This window comes from Scyliorhinus canicula, chromosome 16 (assembly GCF_902713615.1).
Source record: "Scyliorhinus canicula chromosome 16, sScyCan1.1, whole genome shotgun sequence".
Lineage (NCBI taxonomy): Eukaryota > Metazoa > Chordata > Chondrichthyes > Carcharhiniformes > Scyliorhinidae > Scyliorhinus > Scyliorhinus canicula.
Window position 1 is genome coordinate 29,971,110 of NC_052161.1, and position 23,207 is coordinate 29,994,316.

At 42.0% G+C, this 23,207-nt stretch overlaps 1 protein-coding gene across 3 annotated transcripts in view; it reads left to right on the forward strand.

Moving 5' to 3' along the window:
* LOC119979296 (SEC23 interacting protein) overlaps window positions 1-11,738 on the forward strand; it is a 153,111-nt gene extending 141,373 nt beyond the window's left edge. The window contains exons 19-20 of one of the 3 annotated variants that reach the window (XR_005463696.1): window positions 5,913-6,245; window positions 11,561-11,738. The gene's annotated coding sequence lies outside the window, so the exon portion shown is untranslated. Of the gene's footprint in view, window positions 1-5,912; window positions 9,347-11,560 lie in introns of those variants that run through there. The other 2 variants (XM_038821347.1, XM_038821346.1) reach the window with 2 other exon arrangements.
* Window positions 11,739-23,207: the final 11,469 nt, after the last annotated feature.

Below are 23,207 nucleotides of genomic sequence, written 5' to 3' on the forward strand. Positions count from 1 at the left end.
TTCGGACCTGTGAAACACTTTGGAGTGGTTCCAGGAGAAGTGAATGTCTGCTTAAGGGACCAACTAACATATAAAATGGGGGTGTTCAGTTGTCAGTAAAAGGAAAGACGGCAAACCTTGTTCTACTGTTTAAGTGTACATTTCCTATGAAAAGAATATAGTGTTGAATTAATAGTGTTTTGTCTTTAATCATTGATGCAGTAAAAGCACTCTTAGGAGGTCCTGTGGCACAGTAGTTATGGGCTAGGGTTTAGAGAATCCCAAAGTGTATCATGGAGTTCACCTGACCCACAACTTTTAATAGATTGTGGTATGGGGAGCACACGGCTCGCTCTACAGGTATAGTATAGCAGAAAATGGACCAGTGGTTTTTAAACCAAAACATGTTTATTCTATGAACTCAAGTTAACCTTTTTAAAACAAGCAGTGAATATCTTAGCATCCAGGGGCTGTTTAGCTCACAGGGCTAATCGCTGGCTTTGAAAGCAGACCAAGGCAAGCCAGCAGCACGGTTCGATTCCCGTAACAGCCTCCCCGAACAGGCGCTGGAATGTGGCGACTAGGGGCTTTTCACAGTAACTTCATTGAAGCCTACTCGTGACAATAAGCGATTTTCATTTTTTTTTCATTTTTTCAGTAAATCAAATACACCCCCCCAAAGAATACAACACTAAGAAATCTGTATGCTGTCCTTTTATACCCAAAAGACTTGACAAACCTTCAAACAGGAGCCCATTAGGTTTACATTTAATACTGAGACCTTTTTACAATTCTGAGTTCACCAAATGATCCATAGATAGTCTTTGGATGGCAGAGATCAACAGCAGTGCAGCTCACTGGAAGTAGAACTCAGCTCCACCCACACTCTGACATCACTCCAAGAAGATGAGCAGCTCCATTTCTTAAAGGTACATTTCTTAAACACCCATTTCTTAAAGGGTACTCTCACATGACACAGTGGATAGCAGACTTAGCTCTGAGCGAGAAGCTCCAGGTTTGAGTCCCACCCCAGAACTTGATGACCAAAGAAGGTGTGGTCGTAATATGGCCAAACAGGTTGATTATCAACCTGTATATATTTCCAATACGCATATGGCAACTAAGATCAGGAGAGATTCCTGGTCAGCCAGAACTGTGGGTAGCTACAGTGCAAAGACTCCAGAGTCAAAAGACCCCATGCACAAGCTCTTTCCACAGACGGTATTCCATGATTCAAATTTCTGTTTAAATTGCTATCGGTCTCTGCAGAGATTGTAATAAAGTTCAACACAATTTGTCAGAAACTGTAGTACAGGAATTATACATTAATTAATAAGGACTTCAGGCATGCTGCAGGGAATCTCCGATTTTGGAATACCTGTGGAATTATTTAACATTAATGAGGATACAGCATACTAGCTTATCATCTAAATCTCACAGTTGGTTTGCTGAGCCAGGAAGGTCAGGAAAGAACCAGGTTTGATTCTAAAACTCATTTTGCTCAGTTGAACTCTGCCACAATGCATGTTGGAAACTAGAGTTGACTTCAATGTCCCTTTGCATATGAGGGATACAATCAGCCACACTTTTCAATCTATTTGACGCCCAATGATAATCTAAAGCAGTTTTATGGAGACAATTGGATGGATGGAAGGGAGCCTTCAGTGCAATTGAAAATCTGCTTGTGTTGGTACAAGCTGGACCATTTTCAAAATAAAATTTTTGGGGGATTATGCTGGACATAATGCTGCGGCTTAATGCCTTTAAAGTCACCTGCAGGGTGGATGAAAGGGAAAATTTGTGTATGCTATTTGTATCAAAGTTATAATCAGTCATATAAAGACCAAATAAAGAAGAATTTCCTCCTTCTCCCTCATAGAGAATGACCAAAATGAGACAGTGGCAAAAAAAATTAAGAATAATTCTCATCCTCAAAACTGCTGACAGCATAACTTCTTTTGGAGTATACTTGAAATTCTTTGTTAGCATTTCTTAAAATTAATTTACGGGATGTGGGCATCGATGGCTGGACCAGCATTTATTACCCATCCCTTGTTGTCCTTGAGAAGGTGGTGGTGAACTGCCTCCTTGAACTGCTGCAGTCCCTGAACTGTAGGTGCACCCACTGCTATTAAGAAGGAAGTGTCGGGATGATGGTGAGTGGCTTAGAGAAGAACTTCATGTGGTGGTGTTCCTATGTATCTGCTGCTCTTGTCCTTCTAGATTATAGTGGTCATGGTTTGAAAGGTGCTGGCGAAAGAACCTTGGAGAGTTCCTGCAGTGCATTGTGCAGATGGTACACATGATTGCCACTGTTTGTTGATGTGGAGGGTTTGAATGTTTGTGGGAGTGGTAATAATCACGCGGGCTTCTTTGTCCTGGATGATGTCAAGCTTTTTGAGTGTTGTTGGGCTGACTCATCCAGGCAAGTGGGGAGTATTCCATCACATTCCTGACTAGTGCCTTGTAGATGGTGAACAGGCAGGAGGTGAGTTACTCACCATAGGACTCCCAGGCTTGACCTGCCCTGGTAGCCACAGTATTTATGTGGCTGGTCCAGTTCAGTTGTAACGCCCAGGATGCTTATAGTGGGGAATTCAGCAATGGTAATGCCATTGAGCGTAAAGGGTGATGATTAAATCCTCTTTTGTTGGAGATGGTCATTGCCTGGTACTTATATGGCGTAAATGCTATTTGCCCTGTGTCAGCTAAGCCTGAATACTGTCCAGATTTTGCTGCATTTGAACATGGACTGCATGTAAGTGCTTTCTCACTGGAGCTTGTTTGGATTGGATTGCAATCTCGAGATTTATACTGTTAGAACCCACTCCCTTGTTCAAATGACAGAATTATAGACCCATTCTTTCTCAGCACCGTGATTTTTAAGCTAAACCTGTACCAATGTTATAACTCACCATTTGGACACAGTTCATTAATTACCTCCTTGAATTGCTTCAATGTTCTTTTGTTGCATTTAACTATATTAGGCCAACCGAGAGAGAATGATTTGCAATTCTGCTTTTGAGTTTGGAGAGCTGATGAACAATCCCACCAGCCTGTCTTAGTTTAGTTGTAACTATTGGATCATGAGGTGTGTCTAATGTCACAGGACATGTATGAGATTATTGATGTAATTTCAAACAATTAAAACAAAAATCCTCAATGATCAACCAATCATTAAGTTCAAATGTAAATTTTTACCTGCCTTATTACAAAACATCAGGATTAGCCTCACTCTCCTTGTCAGTTTGGAACTAAAACCTCAACAACATATTTACATTGTGATCTGACACCTGTAATTTAGACATGATGATTCCAGGTCCTGGGGATTTAGCTTAGGCAGGTACACTGTAATCACTGGTCGCAATCTGCCCAACTACTTTGCTGTAACACCGAGTCTGGTATGTTTGAACCAGGTCGCTTTCTTCAATTTCCTAATATAATATTGGCCTTGTGGGCTCTCTCCCTTCAACTCTGCTATTTTCTGAGAGTGCTGTTCTTGTTTGCCCACACCACCTCATCTAAAAGCACTGGTAGGAGCAAGTGACAAAGAAAATAGGCTGGCTGCAATAAATTTATCCTTGGAAGCAACCTGCTCACAGGTTCATTTAATGATGGAATTTGCAATGTTATACTGTTTACTTGCATCCTTCAATTTAAAGATTTTGTTGTACCTGGCTAAACCACAGTGTGTCTTAACCCATATACGGTGGATAAATGACTATGAGACTCAGTTTATCGAATAGAGCAATATTTATTCACACGCACACAATGGTTATGGTTATTCAATCGCACACTCCCAATCATAGGTTACACTATACACCAATAGTTCCAAGATCTTGACTTAACTTACAGTGACCGACAAGTGCTAGGCAGATACAAGCCTGTTATCTGTGGTTGCAGTCTTGTAGCCTCTGTTAGTTGGTTATCAATCTGGTTCTCTTCTGGCTCTGGTCTTTCTTCTGGTGATAGCGTGGATAGGCTCCTTCATCGGCCAGTGGAAGTCACCACTTGTGATGGCTGCTGCTCAAGAGAAAGAATGAGGGCTGTGCAGGAACTTTTATCGTGCTTGGATTTCGTGCCCTTTGGTGGGTGGGTTATTTGTCAATCAAGTGATCAGAGCTCGGTCAGCCTGATCAATCAAGTCCAATCAGGGGCTGCCACATCAGATTTGGAATGGGCATTCAGTGGCCATGCCTGGAAGTGTTGGGGGCAGGCAGGCCCTTCCAAATAAGGAGTTTAGGTGCTGCTGTGTCTGGTAAACAAGTGTGATTGACAGGACAGCACGGTTGGGCAGCACGGTGGCACAGTGGTTAGCACAGTTGCTTCACAGCTCCAGGGTCCCAGGTTCAATTCCCGGCTTGGGTCACTGTCTGTGCGGAGTCTGCACGTTCTACCTGTGTCTATGTGGGTTTCCTCCATGTGCTCCAGTTTCCTCCCACAGTCCAAAGATGTACAAGTTAGGTGGATTGGCCATGCTAAATTGCCCTTAGTGTCCAAAAAGGTTAGGTGGGGTTACGGGGATAGGTTGGAGGTGTGGGCTTAAATGGCATGCTCTTTCTAAGGGCCAGTGCAGAGACGATGGGCCGAATGGTCTCCTTCTGCACTGTAAATTCTATGATACTATGACAGTTCTATTGTCCCATCTGGGAAGGCCTGGAGATGGCCTTTTGCCTATGTTGTTTGCAACAACCTGCAAAGTCTTTTGAGTCTGCAAAGCGTGGGCTGCAACTTTGTTTGATCTGCTCTGCTGCCTGCTTATCCATACCCCTGATGACTTTACTCAGCATCCTTGCTGGACACATTTTAGGTGGCCACAATTTAATTGGTGCTGTTTCCAGATGTCTTCAGAAACATTATTGCAACTAGAAATCATCCACCATTGTGAAGCTACAAAGGATTTGCCTAGTGTAGCTTTGATCATTTAAACATATTTGCCTTCAGATATGTGGACAGCTTAAAGTGATATTGATGATCATTTACAATTTTAAAATAATTTGGGGCGGCACGGTGGTTAGCACTGCTGCCTGACAGCTCCAGGGACCTGGGTTCAGTTACTACCTCGGGTGGAGTTTGCACTTTCCGTGTCTGCGTGGGTTTTCTCCGGGTGCTCCGATTTCATTCCACAGTCCAAAGATGTGCAGTTTAAGTGGATTGGCTGCGCTAAATTGCCCCTTAGTGTCCAAAGATTAGGTGGGGTTACTGGGCTTTTGTAGGGTGTTCTTTCAAGGGCTGGTGTAGACTCGATGGGCTGAATGGCCTCCTTTTGCACTGTAAATTCTATCTATGCCTATGTATGATTAAAATTATCGACTCCATAATGCTTGCTTCCTTTTTAACTAAGTTATTTTTGGGATGCGAGTGTTGCTGGCTAGGCCTGCATTTGCTTCCCATCCCTAAATGCCATTGTCCACTGGGCATTTAAGAGTCACCCAACCATATTGCTGTGGGTTTGGAGTCACATGACCAGGTACGACAAACCAGATGGGGATTCTACTACAATGAGTTCATTCATGGTTAGACTTTTAATTCCAGACTTGTTATTGAATTCAAATTTCATCATCTTCTGTGATGGGATTTGAACCCAGATCCACAGAACAGTGCACGGGTCTCTAGTGATATTATCACTATGTCACCATCTCCCCAATTGACTTTAACATAAACAGTTCCTTTGAATCTGCTTTTTCATTGATATTTTGTAATTGACTAATTTGTTACAAAAATGATAATCTTATGGCATAAATGGTTTAATTTTAAAGTGATCTACCAGCAATTGCAGTACATGACTATACTACTGTCTAAAGTAGGAATACTTTTGTTCCATTCTGTTGATGGTTTCTAGTCCATCTCTGCGTAGCTTAAACATTAAAACTGGAGCAATATTTTGCATTGCAAGTTGAATTTTCTTTAAAACTGCTGTGTTTTTTTGGCAGGTCATCTGATGCACCATCAGTTCTGCTGAACATAATGTGATTTTAGACCCCCCCGAGATCAGTAGTTGTCTTTTATCTTCCTACTGGGACAACAGTATTTATACAGTCTGGAGTTATTCAACAATACAACTGACTCTGAAGAAAAATTCCTTACTTTCGAAAACTATAACTTTACTTGATTGTCACCAGTTCAGAGGAGTCTTGAGTTAAATTAATGAAGCAGTGCAACTGATCCTTTTGAGAAAGCTCCTGTTCTGATTTATCTGCTAACTAAACTATTCATTAGTCTCCTAAGATCACCGATGCATTGTTTTCAGGATACTTGCTTGCCAGGTAGATTACATTAATGTACATTATTCTCTCTTGTCCCTGTTAATTCATTCCATCCACTGTAGAGTTCATTCACAATCTGCAGTGGCTTGCTTCAGATAAGTGAATGATTAACGTTTACAAGGGTGCATCTTGAATTAGGCCACCTATGCTCCTGCCAAATGTAATGCATTTTTAAATATATATTTCATTTGTTAACTAGCAAAATATTTTAATTTTTATTAATTGTTTTCTGGCTTATATAAATAGTAAATATTCTAATGTTTAAATTGATTGCACACTGTGAATTCAAGAGGCATGCCTTGTAGTGTCCTGCACTCCTCAACTGCAAAAAATGAAGTTTCATGCTACGAAATAAACTTGTCAAACTATTATGTACATTGGGTCCCCTCACCATGCCAATAAAAGACCAGTTCCCTCTTTTTGAATACACACCAGATGGTGACAGAGGTTTTCTCTGAGACACAATATACCATACGTTGTTATAAAATTGCGGTGATTGTCAGACTGAAATGTGTAGTTTCATCCCCCACAGAAAGCTTTCCGGTGGACGTTGCTCAATTTTCGCCTTCCATAAAACCAAAATAAATAACTGCCACAAACCACGTTTCTGATGCTGCCACATATATGGTTTTTGGGTTTTATAAACTTTGGTGGTGATCTGTCAGGCCAATGCCAAATGCACAGAATTGTAATGAAATAAAGAACGTACATTGTGATCAATGCTATCGAAATCACTCCTGATTATTGTTATTTTGGAATGGAATTTTGTTATTAGACCTGAGCAGATAGAATGTGCTACTTCATTAGTTATGTCATTAAGGTAGCCCACAGTTGTTTTCCTTGCAGCTTGGGTAATATAACCAATTAACTGGATAATCAATTAAATACCACTTCTGTGGGGAAACCTTTATTTTACCTCTTTATTCCCTTGTTCCAGCTATGGTACAGTTGGGTCATCCTAAATGCCCACCTTTCACTGTCCCATGTCAGTAGCTTTCTGCCTGTGCAACCAAGCCCTGGCAATGTTACATCCAGATGTTTCTGAAATTTTCAATGGAGCAGTTTGTTGCATGGTGCTTACAATGTGTTCTGTTGGATAAAGCTTCACTTTTTTGGGACGTGTTTTGTAAGGTCCTTGAAAACGAATTACGGCTCCATACCAATATCGAAAGAACGGTCCTACTTTGGCAGCATATCTGTATTTTCCTGCATATTTCACTCCGTTTTCTCTCCTGCACATAAACCTGAGGCAGCTATCTGGACATGGTATTTGTGTTTCATGAATGTACAGACAATCATGTTGCATTTATCACAACTTGCAAGTTAAAGTTCACAGTTAAATCTATGACATACAATTGGTACAGTTGTTAGTTTTCTTTTTGTCAATATCACATCCTTTTTAAGAAGAAAGGGGGAAGTCAGTAAAGCTGTAAAAACCTTGTATTCAGGATATTGGACCCTTGTATGTGTCAAATTATTTTATGCTGCTTTGCCACCTGTAGTTAAAAGAAGTGGTTGTGCCAAGTAATGGGAAAAATAAGAACTGCATGATTTCCACTGAAACATTTTTTAAAACATTTCCTTGTGGTGCCCCTGGTGTATTCATTATAAATAACAAAATCTCACTTGAAGAATGAAGACAGCCTCGCTGAAAATCTGGCAATTCGATTAAGTAATGAGGTTCTCTTACAACAGGAAGAACATTTCTGGTTTTGGCCAAATTGGGAATAAATCCGATCAAAGCTTTTCTTGTTTTAGATCAGCATTAGATTAAGTAAATGTATACCATCTGTAGGCATTGTAGAAACTAATTATTTTCCTAGTATTTACCATTGAACCGATTTAGAATTCCTAATTCAATGCCAAGAATCCAGTTACACTCTTCAACCTGCAAGAATAAACGACAGCTGCAAGTAGAAATGACAGCTATCACCATTTGTAGAGCTTGGATAATTTTTTGACTGGAATCGTAATGAAAGAACAATCCTTGATTTAGAGTTTGACATATCAAGGCTTTGTTGTACTTCTATGTGAATTTCTTTTGCCTGTTTGGTATTCGGGTCATGCGTTTTGCTTTTCGAGCTATTAGGATTGTCAGCCCTGGAAGTAGAGGAAGTTGAAGTGTTTTACTTTGCTTCTGCAAGTAAATTCCACATTAAGGCTGTAGTCAGTTCTTTGCTGGGAGCTCTGGGAAATAAATTGGCCCAAAAAAAGGAATTCTCTCAGTCTGAAACCAATTATATTTTTTCATTGTGCGGTGCAGATATATTTTCATCATGCGCTACAGATGAGCTATTCTCCTGCTTTGTAAAGTTACTATCTGAATGTAAAATTCACCATCTCGGTTCGTCTGTGCTTGTCTTCCTTCTACTAAACCAGCACTGAATAATCAAATCCATAACCATAGTTTTACAGAAATAACTCTTCACCACGCAAGTTCTATTCACCCCTCCCAAAAGAGATTGTATTTAACTGTTCAACCTACTGTAACTTAATTGCTTGATACAGAGGGGCAACCTCTTATAGGTTCCCGTGTTAGATTTTTTAAAGGAATGCAAATCTTCAAGCTCATTCCTCACATTTGCCTTGGTCTCCTTTTAACTCTCAAAGACTTCGATTAAGTGGCAATTGATCAATTTCATTCAGATTTTATTTTTAAGAAGTCGCCAACTTCATCCCCATCACTTCAAATAACCTTTTAAATGTTATTTTAGAAATGAAAGTTAACCTGACTTTAAGCATCTTCATAGATGCAATGTTCTTGTCAGCATTATGTAAAGTACAAAATAACTAATGAAGTAGAAGTGGATTTACATGCCATGACTTTTACATATTAGGAGAACTTGTCTGCACTCCCTAACCCTGCCTTCCCCTTCCAAAAATGAGAACGGGGTGGTCAACTTTTGAAAATCCGGCACATAGGGATTGACATAAAAATGAATAATGGGAAGGAGGTGTCTGTCCATCTTGATATATGTTAAGGATTAAAAGTGCAAATACTGCCTAAACAACATCAGTGAAACTGCTGCAGTAACTTCTGTTAACCAGTCTTCTGATGTAATTTATTGTAATTGTAAAATAAAAATGGATTCTTTGCCTCCTTTTGTGCTTCGAAAATTGTTTCCTGGTATCATGCAAAATGTTTTTATAAACACACCTGAAATCACTTGGAACATGGAAAGTTAGTTGGGACACATAATACTCCTGGATTAATTGGTAGCCTCAAGTTTGTTTGCTCAGCAACATTTTCTTTTCAGAAAATGGACAACCTCAGCAGATCTGACAGCAGCTGTGGAGAGAGAACGGACCAAAGTTTCGAGTCTGGATTACTCTTTGTCAAAGCTAGAAAGGAGTGGAAATAGAATAGGGCAGCACGGTAGCTTCACAGCTCCAGGGTCCCAGGTTCGATTCTTGGCTGGGTCATTGTGCGGGGTCTGCACGTTCTCCCAGTGTCTGCATGGGTTTCTTCCGGGTGCTCCGTTTCCTCCCACAGTCCAAAGATGTGCTGGTTAGGTGGTGGATTGGCCATGCTAAATTGCCCTTCGTGTCCAAAAAGGTTAAGTGGAGATAGGGTAGATGCGTGGGCTTGTGCAGGGTGCCCTTTGTAAGGGCCGGTGCAGACTCGATGGGCTGAATAGCCACTTGCACTGTAAATTCTATGAATTGAGATTTATGCTGTTGTAGAGTGAGGGGGTTAGTGGAGCAGCAGGGCTGGATAGAGGGCTAGTGATGGATGGAGCCTGGGGTGAGATTGACAAAGATATTGGGACTAAAAGGCAATGGAAATGGAACTAGTGGTGATAATGACTAAGAAAGGTGCTGATAGTGTCACATTAAGAGATCAGAATGTGTTTATGGCAGAACAGAGTAAGCAGGGTGTCAAAGGACAATTTGGAGGGGGGGGGGGGGGTGGGGGGGGGAGAAGGGAATAAAAATAGGGTGAAGGAGAGAGTTCGCAGTCTGGAGTTGTTGAACTCAATTTTAAGTCCGAAAGGCTGTAACGTGCCTAATCGGAAGATGAGATGCTGTTCCTCCAGTTTGTGTTGAGTTTCACTGGAATATCGCAGCAGGCCAAGAACAGACATGTGGACATTGGAGCAAGATGGTGTGTTGAAATGGCAATTGACAGGGAGGTCTGGATGCTGCTTGCGGATGGGCCGAAGGTGTTCTATAAAAAAGTCACCCAGTCTCCGTTTAGTTTCTCACTGTAGAGTAGACTGCTTTTGGTGTAGCAAATGCAATAGACCAAATTGAAGGAGGTACACATGAAGCGCTGCTTCACCTGAAAAGAATGTTTAGGCCCTCAGATGGCGAGTAGTGAAGGGGCAGGTGTTGCACCTTCTGAGATTGTAGGTGAGGATGCCGTGGGAACAGGGTGGGGGGGGGTGATGAAGGAGTGGACCAGGGTATCCCAGAGGGAACTGCCCCTGCAAAATGCTGTGAGGAAGGTGTGCTTGGTGGTGGCATGATGCTGGAGTTGGCGGAGGTGGCAGAGGATGCTCCTTTGAATGTTGAGGCTGGTGGGATGAAAAGTGAGGACAAGGGGATTCTATTCTGAGGCGGGGAGGGGAAGGGGTGAGCGTAGAGGTGCAGGGAGGTGGGTCAGACACAGTTAAGATCCCTGTCAACCACAGTGGGTGGGGACGTGTGACTGAGCAAATCAGTGGCTGCAGAAATATTGTCCTAAATGGAGAGTCAAAGATAAACCATTGTGAATTTGAAAACGCAATTTTAAGTGACTTGGGAGAAAGCATTTTCCTAACAGTGAACCAGGAGGAAGTGAGGTTGGGAGGAGAATATTGGTGGAGAGCTATAAAAGGAGGAATTAGAAATAGCCTTATTTGTAATTGACAATAGGAATAGAGATGCCATATGAAACGTGAAAGGCGGGGGGGGGGGGGGGGGGGGGGAGCGATTGAGGTAGTGTCAGGCAGGTTCATGGGGAGTTTGAGAGGGAGAGAAAGCTTAAGGGAGAATATGAGTACGATGAACTCGGGAGAGATAGCATGATTAGTGGAAGTGGAAATCACCGGTTGAGAAGACATTCGATAGCAAGGCTGATTGAGGAAAGTGGTTAAGATATCTCGATGGCAAGAAAAATAAATTAGAAGTTTAATTTCAATATGATTTTGTTGGGCTAAATTTTTAATTGGTTACACTACATGCTTCTGAAACTCCTCGTGCCAGTTAAATGCTAGATCTATATTACTTCTTGTAAATGGTAAAATTAATTAGGGTTATTGCAGAAGCCTACGGGAATTGTAACTGATAATTTGAATGTTTTATCTCAAACTTTTCTCTTGCCCTCTTAACAGAATACTGTGAGGATTGTAGCTGTCAATTAATAATACAAGCAACATGCCATTATGTAATGTAATGCAGAAAATGTTCCAAAGTCCTTCACAGAAGAGAACCGGAGGTTGAGCAACTGTCGGAGAGATTGATCAAAACGTGCATTTGAAGAACAACGATTAAATCAATATTGAAAGTTTATCTTGGGGATTGAGTCTTTCTTTAACGGTGTGTATATGTGTGTGTGTATATATATATATATATATATTCGTATGGTGAGTCACCGCTGAGTGAGGCCCTTAAGTGGACCATTAGTGGTGGGGTGGGGATGTCGGCCATGAGACTTCATACTACACACTTAATTGGGGCCGAGGCAGGAACGTGACAGGATCCCCATCAGCCACCCTCCTGCCCAGTTAAATGCCCCTCCATCAAATTTGCCATGGGAAAGGATGTTAAATTCTGCACTGAATATCTGAGTCTGTGCACGGCAAGGCCAGCTGCTTCCTCCATTCTGCCACAGACCCTATATTATAAATTGAGAAAAATCATGAGCAAGATTCAAAAATTGCTATAGCAATCCAGTGACAATGACAATTCAAGGTAAAATTGGACATTCTGAATTCTCCCTCCGTGTACCTGTACAGGCGCTGGAGTGTGGCGACCCGGGGATTTTCACAGTAACTTCACTGTATTGTTAATGTAAGCCTAGTTGTGACACTAATAAAGATTATTATTATTAAGTGTTAACAATTGCTTGCAATAAGTTTCTGTCTCCATTAAAAGCAGGGCCAAAGGCTTGTCTCTGGGAAGATTTAGTATGGTGTCATATGGACTTATCTCCAAGCAGACTTCATAGAAGATTGCAGCCCCTCCAAACAATTAAATTTTACCTTGAATTGAGACAGTTTAAAACATCTTAAAATGTGTCACAGCGTTTGTAACAAAGAAAGCATTCAGCAAATACCCTGTCAAGCCCCCTCAGAATCTTATGTTTCAATAATATCATCTCCCAATGAACATAGGCCCAACCTGCTCAACCTTTCACTGACTCAGTCAGAACATCCAGATATGTCAGCAACTAAAGTTATATGCAGATTGAGGGCACAGTTGGTGCAGGGAGGTCGAGGCAGCAAGGTGCACAGAAGAAGTCATTACTCTGTGGTTAGTGTCAACAGGCAGCGCTCCAAATATCAGTGCTGAAGGAGGCTCCACCTCTCTAGGAAAACCGGGACAGCAATATGCCAGATAATTGAGCAAGATATCGCCTCCAACTGCCTGGGTGGACACCTCACGTCAGTGGCTTTGGAAGATTACAGTGGCCATCAACCTCTACTCGACCAGTTCTTTCCAGGAGTCAGTGGGGGATTTGTGTGGTTTGTCTAATGGTGTCCAAGGCTCTATATTATGCATTTATGGGATTGTAAGTACAATTCTAGTCTCACAGGTCAGCTGAATTAGCGTACTGGTCAAAAACAATATATAGACATGTCAACAACTTGTTCAATCAATCAGAATAACTCTGAATTATGTTGTGTTGCATTGTATACCAGGGATGTCTATAAGTGCAATGCTTCAACTTAACAGTTTTGTGGTTTTAAATGTTTGCTTAACAATAGGAATACTAATAATCATTTGGTAGTACAGAACTTGAGTATTGCTGACAAAAGAGACAATGTGAAACGTTTCCTCTTGCACTCATCAGAACACCCATATAAGGGGAAATCAGCTATTTATACTGATTGAGAATGCTGATTGATTGGCAAGTGGACTCTGATAGAGATATTGCCATGGAGAATGCACCAGTTGATGGTGACTGACAGATAATTGCCAAGCATTGTTTAAAATTTAAACCAGTCATCTTGACCCTGATTGGTCAAAATATTGCTCTGGGGAATGAATCAGTGAATGGCTGTCACCTATTTTGTTCAGCTGAAATAGGAGTAGGAATACTCATTGTACTCAGTGAATGAATTGTGAACTGGACTTGCAAGCTTGCTTTTTTCCAAGTATCCAATATATCAATGTGTTGAAAATGAGCAATGACCTTGCAAGAATTTGAAATTAATCAGTGTGTCGTGAAAATGTTAAATAAATCTTTCCCCAAAAACAATAACTGATGATTTAGTAGGAAGGTGCACTGCTGCCCCACAGAACCTTCTTCCCTCCAGTTATTTGAAATGCATAATCTTTACATAATCATAATAATAATCGCATGTGTCAGGTTTTAAAGCAGGAACACTTAGAATCCTAAACAATTTATTTTAAGAGCTAATCTCATTAATCCAACGTAAGATAACATCATGTAAGGATACACACAGTCACAAATATATTTAGACAGAGAATATTCCAAAGCCTATTCAACTTGCTGCATGGTTCTGTTTCTTTGTTGTGTTGCAAAAGCATTATCACACATTATTCTGATAAATTTGTTTACAAACTTAAAGGTTGAATATTTTAATTGCTTTTTATCTGAAGGAATTGTGATAAATTGGCACTTTACAAACCCTATTCCAAACACAAATCACATTCAGAGGAAGTAGTGACAATCAATTAGATGTGATTGGTAGCACAGTAGTTACGTTACTGTTCTATTGATTGTAGCACAGTGGGTAGCGTCCTGCCTATGCTGAGCCAGAAGATCTGGGTTCAAGTCCCAGCCTGGGTTTGTTGGTCAAGGAAGGTGCATTCGTAACGTTGGCAACAGGTTGAGTATCAGCCTACAAGATCCTTCCAGCACACCAATATCAGACGATAAGAGCGAGAGAGACTTCTGTTCGGCCTTGCTTGATGTGACCCGGGAGATTTTAAAATAGTTCAAACAAATAAATTACTATGTACAACGATTAGTACATTAAAGCTCATGTAGAACAGTGATCTGATGGCATTCTTGGCAGTGTGACGATGTAAGATGTAAACTGGTGCTGACATAGGTCATACATGCATAGTGCACTCAGAAATGTTATTGCCTGTTTATTCAGACCCTATTTGCCTCTCAGTCAGAGGGACATACTCCGAGCTGCCTTGCACCCAGCAATTGTTCTGATGCAAACTGTGAACAACACCCCTCCCCGCCCCTTGCACCCTATCCCTCAGCCGACACAGTGAATTGGTTGCAGCAGACGTATCTGCGGCAGTGAATCAGAGTAACAAAACGGCGACCGTCATATGTCTGGCTGCTTGCTAGGAGGCTCAGAGAGCTGGTCAGCAGCTGCCAGTGGGGTGAGCCGGTTGTGAGAGATCGGGGGCATCAGCACCCCTGCAGGAACTGGCACAGGGCATGACGCCATAATCTGGATCAAGGAATCATTAAACATGTCCAATATCAGTTAATGAACTCAATGGAAAATCCACCTGGGCCCAGGGCTTTACCGACTGCATTAAACCAATGCACTTCTTAGCCTCCTCGGGGCCCAATGAGGACAGCTTTCTCTTTCTAATCCCAACTCATTGTCCTTTCTCCCTCCTTTCCTTTCCTACTCTTCTTTTCAAACATCTTAAATCCAAAAAATATGCAGGTTAGGTGGATTGGCTGTGTTCAGATTGCCCCTTTGTGTCCAAAGATGTGCAGGTCAAGTGGGGTTGTCAGTCTAGGTAGGATGATCTTTCAGAATAAAGGCAAATTACTGCGGATGCTGGAATCTGAAATGAAAGAGAAAATGCTGCAAAACCTCAGCAGGTCTAGCAGCATCTGTAGGGAGAGAAAAGCGCTACGTTTCAAGTCCAATGACTCTTTGTCAAAGCTAACAAACAGAGAAAGTGGGAAATATTTATACTGTGGAGTGAGAATGAAAGATGAGTCATAGCCACAGAAACCCAGGGAAACCGGGTGCTAATGGCCACAGAAACCAAGGGGAAAGAGTGTTAATGGCAGTCCCCAGAGAGAACAAAAGATGTGATAGGTCAAACAGCAGAGAAACTGACATCAGAGGATGAACTGTCGATGTGGGGGGAAGCAAAGAGGAGAAAGGTTAAGGAAAGGTGGATAAGATTGGGGGGAGGGGGATTAAATATATATTAAGAAAGAAAGAAATGGTTGTGGTGAATGTATATTGCTTAATACACACTGTATAGCATTGTGTCCTTGTGGGCACTGTCTGTGAGCTGTTGCGCGGCTCTGCCCATAGGGGGAGATGAGGAGCTTGTACAGGGCTCCACCCATGGCCCCTCCCACTACCAGAAGTATAAAGTGCTGCAGCCTTGTGAGTCTGCCCTCAGTTCTTCTGGTCGCAGGCAGGCTCAGTTGTAAGTCTATTAAAGCCAAAGTTTACTTCCTCTCGTGTCTCGAGTGAATTGATGGTCACATCAATGGTAAGACAGTTAAAATGAAATGGGATGAAAACAATGGGTCGAGGTGGGGTAGAGCTGATTATCTGAAGTTGGTGAATTCGATGTTCAGACCGGAAGGCTATGGCGTGCCTAACCGGAAGATGGGATGTTGTTCCTCCAGTTTGCGTTGCGCTTCACTGGAACATTGCAGCAGGCCAAGAACAGACATGTGGGCATGGGAGCAGGGTGTTTTGTTAAAATGACAAGCAACAGGAAGGTCAGGGTCCTGAATGCACACAGACCGAAGATGCTCAGCAAAGCGATCGCCCAGTCTGTGTTTGGTCTCTCCCATATAGAGGAGACCACATTGGGAGCAGCGAATGCAGTTGACCAAATTGGAAGAGATGCAAGTGAAACGCTGCTTAACCTGGAATGAGTATTTTGGGCCTGGGATGTTAAGCATGGAAGAGGTAAAGGGGCAGGTGTTACACCTTCTGCGATTGCATGGGAAGGTGCCATGGGTGATGGGAGAGGTACTGGGTATGGTGGAGGAGTGGACTAGATTGTCTCGGAGGGAACGGTCTCTGCAGAATGCTGACAGAGGGAGTGAAGGGAAGATGTGTTTGGTGGTGGCATCACGCTGGAGTTGGCGAAAATGTCGGAGGATTATGCTTTGCATACGGAGGCTGGTGGGATGAAACGAGGGGGAGTCTATCCTTGTTCTGGCAGGGATCGGAGGGGGTGAGGGTAGTGGCATGGAAAATGGACTTCACACTGTTGAGGGCCCTGTCCACAGCTGTAGGTGGTAAATCACAGTTGAGGAAGAAGGAACACATTTTCGAAGCACCATTTTGGAAAGTGGCATCATCGGAACAAATGCGACGGAGGCGAAGGAGTTGAGAGAAAGGGATGGAGTCCTTACAGGGTGTAGGGTGTGAAGAGCTGTAGTCCAGATAGCTGTGGGAATCAATGGGCTTGTAGTGGATATTAGTGGATAGTCTATTGCCGGAAATGGAGACAGAACAATCAAGGAAGGGAATGGAAGTGTCTGAGATGCACCAGGTGAAAATGATGGAGGGTGAAACTGGAAGCAAAGTTGATGAATTTTTCCAGGTCCCAGCAAGAGCATGACGCGGCACCAAAATAGTCATCAATGTATCGGTAAAAGAGTTGTGGGATAGGGCTCGGGTAGGCCTGGAACAAGGAATGTTCCACATACCCCATAAAAAGGCAAGCGTAGCTCGGACCCATGCGGGTACCCATTGCTACACCTTTGATTTCGAGAAAGTGAGATGAGTTAAAGAAGTTGTTGATAGATAGAACGAGTTCAGCCAGGCGGAGGAGAGTGTTGGTGGATGGGAATTGTCCGGGTCTCTTTTCGAGAAAGAAGCGAAGGGCTCTCAGGCCATCCTGGTGTGGGATGGAGGTTTAGAGGGATTGCTTATCCATGGTGAATAGCAGGTCAAGCGGGGTTGTCGGTCTAGGTAGGATGATCTTTCAGAAGGTTGGTGCAGACTCAATGGGTTGTATGGCCTCCTTCTGCACTGTAGTAATTCTATGGTAAACAATTTTATCTCAATGGCTATTTGAATCAACCTGTACTATGTTCTCATAACTTTGTGTGGTGTGAGCAGGTTTTCCTGGATTAACTTTTACCAAGCTCCATTCAAATACAAACATCATCTTGATTTGAATTATACCCATCCTGGAAAAACTAGACCTCCATCTACCACATCATTTCCCTCCATACTTCAAGTAGCAGCTTCTTTTGTAGAGAATATAACCTAGTTTTACCCAGTGTCTAATCAAAGCTCAGCTTTATCATCCTCTGCATTTTGTTAGGATACCGGACCAGGCCCTCACATTTGTTCCGGTACCAGACAAAACTTTTTAAATTTGTAAAAGGAGTGATGACTCTGACCAATAAGTGTCTTTTATGTTAAAACAAACTTTAATTTAATTATAGAATTAACAATATTAACATCAAAGAAAATAGCTTTACAGTTATCAGTTAAACAGATCTTAAGTATAAAGCAAAACTTAAACTTACTATCTATACCTGCTACTAACTCCGATTAAGCAAATTAATACAGTTCAAATGCCACTTATAAATAAAGTTAACAAGCAAATTTTTTGCGTAGAACTTTAGAGAAAATTCCTTTCAACAGCAGATTCAGTACGTTTCTCCTCAACCTAACAGCATTTGGCAAAACTGCTGTTCAACTGAAAATCCTTCTGTCTTGTTAGAATAACATCCTATGGAAAATTGCAAAGATAGACAGACCCTGGTCCCTCACATTAATTAAATTATCACTATCACACTAAGATGTCACATGACCTGCTTAACTAGGACTAAATACAACCCCTCATCAATAATCTACTTGCTGGGGAACCTCCAGCAACCATAACAATATCCCATAAGCCCTTTATATGTAAACAAGGAGGTGGTTAGAATACATGGTTACCTCACTTTTTAACAACTTCTTCATTATAGATTTGACAGACACACAGTTTGGATACTTTAACCTAGGTTGTTTAATAATATAACTGCGACAAATATATACTTAACCCAGCAATTTAATAAATATAATATGTAACAATTTCTAAATTCATCACAATTATCATTGTGCTTTCTCCAAATCTGATCTATCTAGTGTGGGGTCATCAAATCTGAACATAATATTCAAAATTAATTGCTACCAGTGACTCATATAATTTCTGTAACATTTTTTGTTTTTCTCTATTCTCTTACATCTTTTGATTCGCCTTTTAGATGACTGGAGAAATTTAATAAAAGATGCAGTTATATATTTCAGTGTTTGATTGGATAGTTTAGGGTTGAAACCATTAATCAGATATCCCCAGCAATTCAGCCAGCTTAAACTTTACTGCTTAGTTTACTGGGATACAAAATCTTGAACGTAATGACAGCAAGAATGCTGTTTAATGGCTACCATTGTCACTTTAAGATTTTGATTGTTCCATTCCTTTAGGGAGAGTGCCAACGCTGTATCTGACCTGTATGACATGAATTTGGTTGTGCAGATGCATGACTGTTTAGTTGGGAGGAAATAGTTTGTTGTTAAAAAGGCAACAGGCGAGGGTAGCACGGTGGCGCAGTGGCTAGCGTTGCTGCCTTACGGGACCGAGGTCCCAGGTTTGATCCTGGCTCTGGGTCACTGTCCGTGTGGAGTTTGCACATTCTCCCTGTGTTTGTGTGGGTTCCGCCCCCACAACCCAAAGATGTGCAGGCTTGGTGGATTGGCCACTCTAAATTGCCCCTTAATTGGAAAAAAATGAATTGGGTACTCTAAATTTATTAATAAAAAGGCAACAGGCAACGAGTACTTGATGGTTTGATGGCTAAATTAGGACATGATTTGACACTGGATGTGCAGCCTAAGGAGTTCCCAGCTTTGAACCCAGGTCTGTGCTCAGCTGGGAGAACTTAGTTTGCATTCCACCCGACCCAGTTTACACTCTACCCGATTGATTCTCTGCCCAGTATACACACCACCCAGTTTACTCTCCACCTGGTTTTTACTCTCTTCCCAGTTTACATTATGCTGGTTTACCATTTACCTGATTTACTTTCCGCTTGGTTTACTCTCACCCGGTTTTCACTCCGCCTGGTTTACAATTTGCCTGGTTTACTCTCCACTTGGTTCACACTCTGCCCGATTTTATAGATTCATAGACATTGAAGTACAGAAGGAGGCCATTTGGCCCATCGTGCACACTCTGGTTAACAAAGATCTGACTGCACTAATCCCATTTCCAGCTCTTGGCCCATAACTCTGGAGGTTACGGCAGTGGAAGTGAAATGCTTCCCAAATGTTATGGGAGTTTCTGACTCAATCACCCTTTTAGGTAGTGAGTTAACTTTGCTGCCATTGGCTGACACGGCTGCCCAAGGAAAAATTCATTCTATGAAATCTTACTCTAATATCTCATCTGTACATTCATATTTTTCTCATAGTTTACATTCTCTTGAGTCTCAGAACCCTTCTATAGTGTAAAAGCCCTAAAGATCTATCTCTTCACCACTTCCTCTTGCTTTAAAACACTCCTTCACATCTACCTGTTTGCCATGTTTTTGGTGAGCTGTCCTAATATCTCCTAATGTGGCTCAGATTTTGTCTGATAATGTTCCTGTTAAGCATCTTGCGGCAACTGACTACATTAAAGGCGGCATATAATTACAAGTTGGTATTACTGTTGTTGAGATGCCACCTTCACATAAATAACAAGATAGCTGCAACAATGAAATTGATGAAAAAGCCACGGGAAAATATTGAGACTTGCGAAAACATTAAATAAGTTCTAAGAAACTTTGAAATATGAATATAGTCATATGAATAGAAAAGAACACAATTATTGTAATGTGCAAAAAAAAAGTAAGACTTGGAGCGGCATGGTCGCACAGGGGTTCGTGCTGCTGCCTCATAAGCCAGGGACCCGGGTTCAATTCCGGACTTGTCTGTGTGGAGTCTGCACATTCTCCCCGTCTGTGTGGGGTTCCTCTGGATGCTCCGGTTTTCTTCCACAGTCCAAAGATGTACAGGTTTGATGGATTGGCCATGATAAATTGCCCCTTATTGTCCAACGATCTGTGGGATAGGGCAGGGGAGTGGACCCAGGAGGATACTCTTTTAGAGGATCAGTACAGAATCGATGGGCCGAATGGCTTTTTCTGCACTGTACAAATCCTAATTTTAATTTCCTCCGGGTTTTAGCTGTGGCCCTGTATTGTGGGAAGAAATAGATATTGTGGAAAAACTTAGAAGTGATTTTTTTTTGGGTGTGCAGAGAGCAATGATTACAGTATTGTTCAAATTGATTGTTGGATAGTGCAAGAGATAATGGATATACTAGATTTAGGAAAGCTGACTGTAAAATGGTGACCAATGAAGTAAAGAAGATTAATTAGAGGTCAGTGGGCAAAATGAAAATCCTCCAGAATATAATGGAAAAGATGCAAATTAAAAATGTAGGCTGAGAAAATTAGCTCATTAATACAGGTTTGCCGGGTGCTACAAGCATCATTAGAGCTGCAAGTAATGCCTATAACTGTGCATAGATCTGTACTCATGTCTTCGAGCAACTGATTTGTGCAGAAGCCTTGAAGTTGGTAAAAAAAAACCTCCTTCAGCATCTAGTATCAATGCTGATTGATACCATGGCCTGCCTGTTCACGGTGGCCACTCTAACACCTGCACCAATATAACAACCTTCTTAACCTCAAGCTTGACTCTCAGCCCGGAACAACTTGTGAGAAGCCAATGCTTCAGGCAGGATGTCCTCACTAAAATCTGCCACCTGCTACGGCCACAACTTTAATATCAGAAGAGAGAAGGAGCAGCATTTGCAGGAGCTGTGAGGGGGACTACGGTGATGAACTTCCATTTTTTCTGGTTCTTCCATATTGGAGGTCTTTTGCAAAATTTCCCGGTTGACTATCCACTAATTTCTCAGGGTTTCTGTTCACTGAGAGCTAAATATATTTTATCGTCTCTTGCCAAAGGTAAGTGTCAGAGTGAGCATGTGACTGTAATGATTGCAGACTTCTCCATGGTTCATGGTGTCATTGAGTGCAGGCACATCGGATGTCAATTCTGCCCTATCAGAGAGCAAAAAGGCATTCCACTTCCTCAACATGTATTAGCATAGGAAGAGAGTCATACAAGTCAATGCCCAGTACCCTGGCAATCGTCATGATTCCTTCATTGTGTATGAATCTGTTGTGCCTGTTACATTTTACTCCTATGCCAAACAAGTACTGACTGGACAGCAATGGCAACCTGCTGGTGACATGGCTGATGACTTCACTGCACAACAAGCTAGTGCATACAGAAGTTAACTAATCACCACCATGCATTCTCTTAGTACTACCTTCCATGTGCATTTGTCTGTCCTGGTGCTCCTATACACTGCTACCCCAGTCACTGCAGTAGGGCTAGTGGCAGGGTGCTGATTTTTCATGGCGCAAATTGCAGATGGCCATGCAGGATGATATCATGCAGCTCCCGAAAGTCCAGCAATGGCTGCACTATCTAGGCATGTGCGGCGGTGGGCTGGGCTGGCTGATAGGCAATGTCTAGGGCACTGGTGGAATGATATGTGTGGGAGGACAGGTACTGCCATCTTGAGAGAGGGCAGCTTGTCTATGCTACACAGAACAACCGCCAGAAATAAGCAACATAAGAGCTCAGGGGATAAAGGGGATAGCGGTAACATGGTATGAAATTGGCTGAGTGACAGGAAACAGAGTCGGCGGTGAATGGTTGTGTTTCAAACTGGAGGAAGGTTTATAATGGAATCAGTATTAGGACCTCTACTCTTCTTGACACATATTAATGACCTGGACCTCGGTGCAGGATGCATTTTCAAAATATGAGGATAATACCAAACTTGAAAGTATTGTGAACCATGAGGAGGCTCGTGTAGAACTTCAGCTTGGTGAAATTGGCGGACAAGCGGCAGATTAAATTTAATGTAGAGAAATGTGGAATGATTCGTTTTGGTAGAAAGAACATGGAAAGGCAATATAAAATACAATGCTAAAGAGGGTACAGAAGCAAAGGGAGTTGGGTATATATGTGCATAAATGATTGATGGATTGAAGGCACTAGTTGAGAAAGAGGTTAATAAAGTATATAGCACCCTAAGTTTTAATAATAGGGGCATAGAGTATGTAAGCAATGAAGTTATGTTAAATCTGTATAAAACACTGGTTTCATCTCAACTGAAGTATTGCATGTAGTTCTGGGCACCACACTTTAGGAAGGATATGAAGGCAGGAAAGGTTGATGAAAATGGTTCCGAGGATGATGAACCTCAGCTATGTAGATTGATTGGAGAAGTCAGGACTGTCCTCCTTGAAGAGGCTGAGAGGAGGTTTGATAGAGGTGTTCAAAATCATGAAGGGTCTGGTCAGAGTAGAGAGGGAAAAACTGTTCCTACTGGTGAAAGATTAAAGAACCAGAGGGCACAGATTTAAGGTAATTGGTAAAAGAAGCAATGGTGACATGAGAAAGAGTTTTTTCAGTCAGGGTGTGGTTCGGATCTGGAATGCATTGCCAGAGTGTGAGGTGGAGGCAGAGTCCATTTTAAAAATGGGGAACTAGCGAACATTCAAGAGGGAATTGGATTGTTTTCTGAAAAGGAAGAACGTGCAGAGCTACGTGGAGATGGTGGGCGAGTAGCAGTGGGCACCAGCACAGACACAATGGCTCGAAAAGCCTCCTTCTGTGCTGTGACTGTTCTGTGACTCCTGTGAGACTCTGCAAGGCCTTTTGAACACTCTATCCCTCAGCCATGACAGCAAAACAGCCTGAGTTTGCATGACCCTGTGCCCACTTGGTGGCAGGCGTCCCCATGCTCCTGGCAGGCCTGGCAGAG